This window comes from Arctopsyche grandis, chromosome 2 (genome assembly GCF_051622035.1).
Source record: "Arctopsyche grandis isolate Sample6627 chromosome 2, ASM5162203v2, whole genome shotgun sequence".
NCBI classification, from domain to species: Eukaryota; Metazoa; Arthropoda; class Insecta; order Trichoptera; family Hydropsychidae; genus Arctopsyche; species Arctopsyche grandis.
The window spans coordinates 23,590,623-23,602,773 of NC_135356.1; positions in this window are offsets into that span (position 1 = coordinate 23,590,623).

Genomic DNA, 12,151 nt, shown 5'->3' on the forward strand with positions numbered 1-12,151 from the left:
AGGAACCAATTATATGCGAAAGTTGAGGTCCGCCGGTATATATACAATATTTTTTTTCGTCTAATATAAGGCACTATTATTACATGAAAATTCATTCATATTTTCAAGATTTGTATAAATTTTGATAAAAATTATATGAAATTTTTTACTTGTAATGTAAATTTTTAATATTATACCCCAATATTTTTTTAATATTTTTTCCTAAACCGAAAGTAGTACTTTTACTCGTCTTGTGTAATTTTCCGTACATTTGTGTTCAATTTGTATCAAAAATGCTCATAGCCGGTATGAGTGAACGTGTACAGACCATGACAGGATAATTTGCGAAACTTGTGACAAATTTGACAAACATGTGGGAAACACGTATTTATTTTAACACTGGTAGATAGGTTGAATAGCAAGCCACATGTGATGGTGAAAAAAACCGACAATTTTGAAACTGGGGATGAAAGAAACAAAGAATCAGTTCACGGTCGGTTTTCGTTCTGTTAACACGCTGCGTAAATTAACAATTATTGACTTAAAAATAAACTTAAGATTTAATTATTTTTAATTATTTTAAATCATCATCATCATTTACAGCCATTCGCCATCCACTGCTGGATGAAAGCCTCTCCAACACGCTTCCACTCGTCTCTGTTTTGCGCAACACTCATCCATCTCATTCCGCACATTTTCCTAATTTCGTTCACCCATCTTCCTTGCGGTCTTCCTTTTACTCTTTTGCCTTCTCTCGGGTACCATTCAAGCACTTCTTTTGTCCACCTTTCGTCCATCCTCCTAGCTACGTGACCCGCCCATTGCCATTTCAATCTCTTCACTCTATCCACTATGTCCACTACCCTTGTCATATTTCTCACCCACGTGTTCCGCTTCCTGTCTTTCCTCGTTATGCCAAGCATACAGCGTTCCATACTTCTTTGAGTGCATTGGATTTTATTTTGCATCTTGGCGTTCAGTGTCCAAGTTTCACATCCATACGTCATCACTGGCAAAACGCATTGATCAAAGATCCTTTTCTTCAGGCAGAGTGGCATTTTTGATTTAAAAACAGCATTCATCCGTCCAAATGCACTCCATCCTAATTTCATACGTCTCTTTATCTCTTCATTTTTACTACCAGACATGTCAATTATTTGACCTAAATATAAATAATTATTTACTAATTCTACTGGTTTATCATCTAAGGGGATGCTATCAGGCATGCAATAACTATTGAACATTCGTTTAGTCTTATCTACGTTAATTTTTAATCCTACTTTTCTACTTTCCCTGTCCAGCTGTGTTAGTCTGATAAGTAGGTCAGCTGAATCACGAGCTACTAAAACTATATCGTCTGCGAACCGAAGGTGACTCAAAAAGCGACCATTGATGCTTACTCCGGCTGTATCCCAATCCAATTTCCTGAAAACTCCCTCAAGCACCGCATTGAATAACTTGGGCGAGATTGTATCTCCTTGTCTTACTCCTTTTCCTATGCTAAATCTATCTGTACTTGAAAAAATTTTAACCGAAGCTGTGGCATTCTTATATATTGCAGCTAACAGTCCCACATAGGGTTCCGGCACTCCCTGTGTTTTTAGAGCGTTAAGTACTGCATTATGACTAACTGTATCGAAGGCTTTCTCATAATCGACGAAACCTAGGCACAATGGCCGTTGATATTCGTTGGCGCGCTCGATTAGTTCGCCAACTACTTGGAGGTGGTCCATTGTGCTGAAATTTGCCCTAAACCCTGCCTGCTCTATAGGTTGGTTCTCGTCGAGGATATTCTTCAGCCTTTCTGTAATAACCTTCGTGAAGTGCTTGTAGACCGCTGAAAGTAGACTAATGGGTCGGTAGTTCTTGATATCGCTTTTGTCGCCTTTTTTGTGTATTAAAATGATAGTTGCATTTGCTGAAAAGCCTAGCTAAGATATTAATTAGGGGGGGGGGGCCGCCACATTTTAGTAAGTCAATGGGAATATTATCTTCCCCTGGGGTTTTACCGTTCTTTGCAGTTTTTAGCGCGGCCTCTACTTCGCTAGGCAATACTGCAGGAACCCTTTGGCCGTGTGTCGATTCCAGAGCGGGGAATTGGCCGTTGTCGTTCTCGTATAGTTTTGCATAGAACGTGTAAACTCTGTCTATGATTTCTTCTCTATTCCTAATTATTACTCCGCTCTCTGATCTGATTGCGATCATTTGGTTTTTGCCTAAGAAAAGATCCTGTTTGCACTTTTTCAGGCTACGGTTATTCTTAATGGTATTTTCTATTAGCTTGCTGTTAAAATCCCAGACATCCCTGACTATTCTCTTTTTAATTTCCTTATTTACTAGATTGTATTCTTGCTTATTATTATCCCTATCTAAATTCCTTTTATGCTTAATTAGGTTTTTTGTTTCCGCTGAAATTTTGCTTAATTTAATCTGTTTCCTGAATCCACCTAATTTCTTACCTGTTGAGGTTAGAACCGAACTAATTACAGTGTTCAATTCCTCGATGTCTGCTTCTGGGTTTAATTTCCCGTATCGATTTCCAAGTTCGAGTTCGAATTCCTTTTTCCTAGACCTTAGTTGAGCGAAATCTGGAGAGTTACTGCATCCTTTTATTAATTTCCTACGTTCGCAATTTATATTAATGGCCATCTTGGCACGGACTAATCTGTGATCGCTACCTATATCTAGTTTACTTAAAACACTAACGTCTTTAACGGAGTGCAGGGCATTTGTTAGGATGAAATCGATCTCGTTTCTGTCTCCTTTAGGACTCTCCCAAGTCCACTTATTGTTGGTGTTTTTCCTGAAAAATGAATTAGTGATAAAGAGCCTGTTGTGTTCTGCGAATTCTATGAGGCGATCGCCTCTGTCGTTTCTTTGGCCGGTACCAAAATTGCCTACTGCTCTTTCTGTATTTGCCTTTTGTCCTATTTTTGCGTTAAAGTCGCCCATGATTATTTTAAAGTGGTGACGGCTATTATCGTATGCGCCCTGTATTTTTTCGTAGAAGTCTTCTATTTCCTCGTCTGGGTGGCTAGATGTGGGGGCGTACACTTGGAAGATTTGACAAGTGTACCTGCTCGAGATTCTTAATACTATATAGCATATACGTTCCGATATGTCGCTTATTTCTATAATATTTCTTTCTATTCTCTTATTGATAAGAAACCCTACTCCACCTATTCTACCATTTGGTAGCCCTCTCCAGTAGAGACAGTTACCACTTTTTAGGATTATTTGGTTTTGCTGTTTTCGTCTTACTTCACTAAGTCCTACTATATCCCATTTGATATTTTCTAATTCATTCTCTAATGCAAGCACACTTCCTTCACTCGATAACGTTCTTACATTGTACGTGGCTAAATACAGGTTTCTATTAGCTAAGCTATCATCCATCGTCACTCTTACCTTGTTGGAGGTTTGGATATTATTTTTCTCGCATTTATCCAAGATGTGTTGAGAAAAAGGCGGTACTTGAGAGAGATTTCCATTCAAGGAGTGAGTTCTTACCGCCATAGACTCTTCTCTGTGCTCAGCTTTGACAGATAGTCATCCTAGGTATCACTTGGATCACTTATGGGTTATTACATGCCATTTAACAGGGTTACTTTGTAAGTGAAAGTAGTTAGTTATGATAATAATAGATTAGCAATTGTTATACTACTTTTTTACATATCTTTATCGTGAGACGCCTCTTTGGAGACAACGGATTTATATATGTGAGTGCGGTTTGCAATTTAATATTTTAATAATAACTTTAGTAAAGAATATAAAATTACACGAATTACTTTAATATAATTTAAATATGAAAAAGAACTGATAGACAGTTGGGAAACACCGTTTCTGTTTGCTATTATTCTATTAAGTAAAGTTCGTTAAAAATTTTTTGGCTGGAAGCAATTATGTGGAAGATTTATTGCTTCTGTGGGACCGAACCTTGACTGACGAAGGACCCTTTTTTGTATTCAGGTAAGGAGATGTATCTCGTTCGTATATGCTTTTGCTCAGATTCGACACAAAAATTAGCACAAAATTTTTCGAAATAACTGATATAAAACCGCTTTTTACGACCGATTTGCTGTTTATTTTTACACTTAAATTATACTAGGATGCAATTAGTAAAATAAGTGAGTAGATGGTTAAGTTTTTAGATTAAATTTCGTGCAATAGCCGGGTTTAAGCGAGTAATAGCGGAGAGAACGCAGAAGCACGTCTTCCCCGCATGACACGAAAGACCGAACATCCAATTATTTTAAATATAAGTTGTAAATTAATATTATTGTGTATAATTTATTGTGTTTTTACGTTCGCTTTAATATATTTTTTGATTTTTTAATCAAAAACTTTTTTTTGAAATGGCTCCAAAAAAACCATTTCAGAAGATGTGAAAGTGGCCATTGCAACGCTTATTAGTGACATGTAGTTACAGACAAATTGCAAAAAACTTTCATGTTTCTCACCCTACGGTAGCCCATATTGCACTATTGGCGCAATCGGGAGTTTCTCCAACTGCTACATTATACGACAAATGTGGGAGAAAATGAAAAACCACACCGCGAACGGATCGAAAAATCATCACCATAGCTTTGGAGAACCGTAAGGTGCCTAATAAAGGCATTCAAGCTATTCTGAACCAAGAGGGTATCGATATTTCAACAAGGACGATGCAACGTAGATTTCGTGAAGTTAACGTCAAGAGTCGAACTCCAATAAAAAAGCCAAAATTGACACCAACGATGAAAAAAAGCTCAGGAACATCAGCAATGGACTGTTGATGATTGGAAAAAGGAATTGTTTAAATATTAATATTAAACTAAAAAATACTGGATAACCTCCTATGTATTAATTTTTCATTCATTTTAGGTTTGTTTCTCTGACGAAACAATTCTAAGGACAATGAAAGATGTTATCCAATACATCAGATAACGACCTTCCGAGAAGCTAAGCGACGAATGCACCATTCAAACAACAAAATATAATGCATCTGTATTTTTTTTTTATTTGATTTTTAAATGCTTTTTATTATTACGAAATTATGTTCACAATACATCTTATATCTATTTTAATAGCTACTGATCTACTGATCATTTTCTATTTTACAATTTTAATTTAATTTGGTTAGTAATCACAGTATTATATTATTCTAATGTTAATCTTGTAGGAATCTCGTCATCGTCATCGTCATCGAAACATTCGAGCATATTCCACAACAACAAACCACATTCCTCGCAGAACTCGCACACGTAAACAACACGTGCACTTCTTGGAATCGATCGCCAAACGTTCTAGTAAGTTCTACCCCTACAAGTCGAGTGGAACAAAACCGGTCGAAGCACACCTGCAGCCATTAAACCAAAATCGAGCGGAACACCCCTACCAGTCGAGCGGAACTACACCGGTCGAAGAACACCTGCAGCCATTAAACTACATCGAGCGGAACGGTGCCAATCGTTCTAGCAAATTCTACCCCATCGACAAAAACACATTCCTCGCATACGCATAAACACCAGCTGCAACGAGTCACGTGATGCCCAAAAACAGTATAAAAGGAGGTCCACTCCAAACAACACCAGTCGACCCACAGCAGCAAGCGTCGACACACAGCAGCAGACCAGTCGACCCACAGCAACAAGCGCCGACACACAGCAGCGGACCAGCCGAACGAGCCAGCAACACACTGCCGCATCCAGAGACCTTCTGAACATAGTCGAACAACGAGCCAGCAACACACTGTCGCATCCAGAGACCTTCTGAACATAGCCGAATGCCGAGCCAGCAATACACTGCCATATCCAGAGACATCTGAACATAGCCGGATCCAGAGCAACGACACATTGCAGATCCAGCGGCCCGCACGACACCAAGTCAACAGCCAATAGCCGCTTCAAGAAAACTTCCCCAAATATTCTAATACACTTGTACAATATTTAGGCAAACAATAAAACAACTTAAAACAAGCACAACAGTGTTTCGTTAGGCTGGGATACGGTCAACACTACCTACCCCGCCTACAATCTAAAGCATAATAGGAAAAAGAGCTCAAAAACCTATTTACAATCCTTATAAATGTTCATAATACATCTAATACATAATATTAATTAAAGACTCTCTAAAGTCGATGACCTAAAGCAAATTGTGTTTAGGTAATCTGTGTTTATACCCGAAGGGTATAGACATTTTGTTGTAATCACCGAGACTCTTCACAAGTGTGTTAGTATGGTTATTAGTGATTCTGTCATAGAATCTACTGGTTAGTTTGTTAGTAATGTCTGTAACAAACGGAATATTATATATGGCATGCAGTTTTTTCAGGTTAGTATATATGGGCAGTGGCGGACAGGCCATACAAGCGAACATGCCCGATGGCATGTGGGCCCCACTATCTGTTAGAAAATATGGGCCCTCAGTAAAATTAAATAACTTTTTAACTATTTCACGTGTGTAAAAATTTATAGGATATTGCACTTTGGGACCTAAAGTTTGGGTATTTCAACAAAACAAATTTCTTACGATATACACAAACAACTAATACCTGCTTTAACAGCTCAAGGATCGGTTTACTTTTTTTATTAGACTCGAAATGTAAGTTTCAACATTTGCGTGGGCCCTTTTGCTGGGCCCATTTCTAACCTCAATATTATGTATATACCAATACCTATGTAACAACTACCTACTGAAATAAAAATGGGAATAAACAAATTTCCGTGAATAATATAAACTGAATTGCTTAAAATAATTTTGATAGGACGATTCATCATCAACCAGCGATTTAAATTTACTTCATACTTTCAAAATAACATTTGATTATACTTCGACGATATAGTAAGATTTAAATACACAATTTTAAACAGTTTCCGAATATAAAATCTATTCGTAATCTAGACACATCCATGTATATAGAAATATAGGATAGGGGCCCCCTCCCCAAAATCCCGATTTTCGCATGATAACAAAACTTTATCTATTGTATTACGTACATATGTATGTATGTATGTACATAGATAAAGTGAAAAGACAGTCGGTAGAAATTAAGTTAATTGATAGTTTTTTAGTGACTCAGTTTGATGGTCAATTTTTGTTGACCATGTGAAGATATTTAGAAAAAAAATTTCGCCTGCGGCGCTTTTTTCACTCTTTACATAATATTTTTTTATAATTATTTTATCAAAAATAAGCTTATTTTTTTCATATTTTATAACTCAATAAGGTGTGTGCAAAGAATATTTTCCATTTTTATTCCGATACAAAAAAGATTTTTTGAAAAAAAATTCAATTTGACCAATCTTTGCCTGCGCCCCCCAAGAAAAAGCTGAAATGAGGTCCCCGATTGTTTTCTACCGAAAGTAAAAGCCGCTTTTATGCCGCATTCTTTTATGATGCATTCTATTTACCTAGGACAAGGGTTAATGAGAAATATACAATGTAATTTATGGATCTATTTTGCTTTTGCCATTTTTCTTGTACTTAAATTTGTTTATTCCCATTTTTGAAAAAAAATTTTTTTACCCTTGATTTTTAGCGTGATGGAAAGAAGAAAATTTTGTTATATGGGGGGGGGGGAAATTTTTTAAACCTGGGTGGGCCCCCTTTGACTCCTGGCATGCACTAATTTCAGTCCCAGTCCGCCACTGTATATGGGTGTATTATAAATTATTTTTAGGGATTTATTTTGTATTATTTGGAGCTTGGAAAGGTTAGTATTCGAGGCGTTATTCCATACAGGTGAAGCATAGGTTAATAATGGTAATATGAGCGCGCGATATAATTTTATTTTATTTAGCGTTGATAAAGAACTGTGGCGATTAAATATTGGATATATTGAGGATATACCCCGCATCGCCTTGCATTTCGCTGCCTCAATGTGAGGTGCCCATCTCATTCTTTTATCAAACGTTACTCCTAAATATTTTATTACTGACTGCCATTTCAGACTTTCTCCAGAGGGGATTTTCAGATCTGAACTTGGCTTATGCTTTCTAACACTAAAGAATATGGCGTCTGTTTTGGTTTGATTAATTTGAATTTTCCACTTAGTGAAGTGTTCAGTCATTGTTTTAATTGCAAATTCAAGATTTTTGAGAATAGTGTCTGGTTTTTTGCTACTTGTGAAGCAAGCTGTATCATCTGCATATAGGGCTATGTGACAGTTTTTTAGAATAGGTATGTCATTTATATATATGGAGAACAAGAGTGGGCCAAGCAAGCTCCCCTGCGGAACGCCAGCTTCGATTATTTTTGGAGACGATAATTCATTATTTACGCTAACCACTAGCTTTCTACGAGTTAAGTACGATTTGATGATGAGAATTAGGTAGTTTGGTATTTTGTTAATAAGGAGCTTATGAATGAGTCCATCGTGCCAAACCGTGTCGAAGGCCTTTTCTATGTCGAGACATACCATTCCGGTACTTCTCTTCATATTAAAGTTCTTCGTCACGTGTTCAGTTAGTCTTGTTAGTTGTTGGGTCGTGGAATGTCCAGTGCGAAATCCAAATCGTTCATTTATTAATTTCTTATTTACGACTTTAAGTAAACGGATATAGATTAATTTTTCCAGAATTTTTGAAAGCGTGCAAAGTAAGCTAATGGGTCGATAATTGGCCGGGTTTTTTGAGCTTTTATCGGGCTTAAGTATGGGAATTACGTTGGCTGTTTTCCAGTATTCTGGGAAATACCCGGTGAGTAAACATGCGTTGAATATTTTAGAGAGTGAGACTAAAGCTTTAAACGGAAGTTGTTTGATTATGATGTTGATGTTATCTATTGAATCTCGCCCAGGTGCCTTTTTATTTTTTAAATTACGTATTATATTTTGGATTTCACACGGATGCACCAATTTTATATTTTTAGTACTGTTAGTGGGAAGTTTTTGTGATGATTTTAATGGGCCGGTTGACTTTATTATGCGTTGGTATGTGATTATAATGTTGTGTGAGTGTGTGATGTTTTTGGAAAGATTTTGATAATAGTTCTGTTTTGTCGCAATCACGCGTCACTGAGATTCCTGCATCATCTAATGGAGGAATCGAGTTTTTTGTCCTGCGAATCGCTTTAGCTAATTTCCATAGAGAGCCATCAACTGAGCTTAATTTTTCTAATTTTTTAGACCAAGATATGTGAGCTTATTTATTAATGTTTTCAATGCTGGATTTTTTGATGTTTGCCAAATTTTACGGAGTTTATTTTTACTTTTAATTAGATTTGCAACAAAGTCAGTTATCTCTAGTTTGTGTTCAATGTATTGTGTCTTAGGTATGTGAAGGTGTTTGGATCGGGCTATTGATTCCGTCAGGTGTATTATGGAGCTGTCGATTTCTGTTTTGTTTGTGAGTGTGGTAGAAGTTAGAATAGTTTGGTCGTTTATGTACGACTTGAACTCTCCCCAGTTAGCTCTCCCGTAATCCCAACCATGCTTGATGATTTCCTCGGGTTTCCCGTCGATTGAGAAGATTATCGGGAGATGATCAGACGACAGGGTTTGAAGGGCATTTGGTGTCGATATTTTTGGGCAATTCTTGACGAGGACAAGATCTAGTGTGGATGGTTGTGAGTTATTTGTAGGATAGTGTGTGTATGTATCCGGATGAAGTAAGATTGTATCTGTTAGTTGAATGTATTTAAAAATAGTTGTGCCTTGTTGGTCAGTGTTTACGCAACTCCATAACGGATGTTTGGCATTAAAGTCACCAGCTACCACTACCGAACTACCAAGGTTAAATATTTTGTTAAGATCGGATGGCAATAATCGTTTTTGGGGAGGATTGTAAGCGGATGCTACTATGTGACGGGTGTTGTTAATTGTTAGTTCGATGGCGGTTAGTCCTAAATTTTTTAGTGGCGGAGTTATTACGCGACAATGTTTAATTGAGGATTTTATAAAAATGGCAACTCCCCCTCCATGCTGTTCGCGGTCTTCACGATAGCAGTTAAAGTTAGGTAGGTTAATACGGATATGAGGTTTTAAGGTCTCGGAGATTAAAACTATGTCAACACAGTACTCACCGATCGCCGACTCTAGTTCGTCAATCTTATTCTTAAGTCCACGAGCATTCCAAGCTAGAATGTTCAGGCGCCTCCCGTTAATCAAAGACATCGAAATATTCGACAAGCATGAGTGCCAGCTCTAGTTTGTCGGTGCAACCGCTGGCCTTGGCACGAATCTCCTGGAGGATCTTCAACATCTTCGTCATAGACGCCATGGAAGTTAGGTCTGTTGTTGGTTGAATGTTGGGATTGGTTGGTTGGTGGGGTTTTTTAGGGATATTTGGGATATTTGGTGAAGAAGTTGGGATATTTTGTGACTGCACCACTAGGAGTTTCCAAGGGTTGGCTTTGACAATTGATGTTCGATTCCAGCATTTTCAGATAGCTCTGTCTTTTTGGACAGTCTTTGAAGTTAGCGGGGTGAGATCCTGAACAGCCTGAGTAGACAGCAGGGGTAACTATTCCTTGATTGCATTGTGCGGTGAGGTGAGCGCCGGCACATTTGACGCACTTGGCCTGCCGATTGCAGTTTTTCGCAGCGTGTCCATATTCTTGGCATCTGAAACATTGAGTAATATTTTGAGATTTACTAGTATACTTAACGACACTGACCTTTGTGTAACAGATGTGCCGGATATCTTTAATCTTCTTTGCCGATACCGATGGTCTTTATCTGTATTACTTTGGTCACTGGGAATCCCTGTCTGATGATGTCATCTTTAATATCAGCTTCTGGCAATTTCGGCAAGCCACGTACAACACTTTGTATTTCCTTTCCCTCCTTCCTGGAAAAGGTATGGAATTGTCGGTCCGGTGTCAATCTATCCCGAAGTTTTTTAAAGTCTTCAAGACTTTAACATTGTATCTTGATATTATTTTGACCAATGTAAGTCATTGTGAAGTCTTTTACAAACTTCTCATGCTGCCGTGAGTGCCAGTAGCTGTCATGATGATGGGCGGGATTCTTCCACCGCTTCTGGGGACATCGGAAACTTTCAACAGTCCGTCAAATTTGTTTTTCTCCTGAATTTTAAATTCAGGAGCAATATCTTTCACGTTCTTTGCTGTGTGTTTTGGAAACTGCCACTAGGTCTCCATCTCAGCGGTCTGAGAGCAGCCTGGTTGAGGAGCTTCAGTTGTAGCTATCAGTGTCTTCTTCAGTCGTTTTTTCAAGTTGGATCTTCGCATGGTACCGACATGTGTTCTTTTGGTGTTCGTTTTGTGAGAGGTGTTGTTTGTTGTGTATGTTAAAAAGGTGTGGGTTTTTTTTACGGTATCACGTATCGCTGTATTATGAGCGCTCGCACAGAGAGTACGTCTTCGGTAAGTCTGTTTGCACGGAGCGTCGAGAGACAAATCCATAGAAGAGAATAATATCTGAAAAGTAGTTCGGAAATGGAAAAACTTTTCAAGTATATAAAGTAATTATTTCCTTACTATGCATCAAGTCACGCAATATGACGTTTACTTTTATTTGAATACTAGCTGAACCCAGCATGCGTTGCAATGCCACAATAACGCATGCAATTCCCGTTCCCGTTCCCATTCCCGTTCTCGTTCCCGTTGCCGTTCTCCTTCCCGTTCCCAGTTGTCGGAAAAATGCAGGCAGCGAACACATTGGAAATTATTTCGTTGCAATGCCATTCATTCCCGCTTTTCCCGTTTCCGTTCCTGTTTTTACACGAATAAAGTAGATGGTTTTCCGATGCGTGAGCAGGCCACATACTGCGGTTATTTTCATATACTCCTTTTATTATTTATTATTAAAATTTATTATTAAATTTATTATTATTTATTATTAAAATTAAGTTATTTTCATAACTTAATTAATATTTTGTTGCGGCTGCTTTTGTTTTTATACCACTGGGCATTAAAGCCATCATAAAAACATTGGCTTGGGGGATGCTTCACGAATCTTTTTTCTTTGAACATACGGAAAATCATCGGAGCTGAAGAGGTTGAATTTCGACTCGTCAGAAAATATCACTTGTTGCCAATCCGATGTCGTTCAATTTTCGTGATATCTCGACCGGTTTTTCATCATTTTCTTCGTAAGTATTGGTTTTTTCGCAGGTTTCCGAGCGTACAGTCCAGCTTCTCTGAGTCGTTTTCTTAAGGTTACATCACTAATTTCAATTGGAAATTGATCCGAGATCTCTTTTTTTATCTCTACAGCAGTTTTGAACCG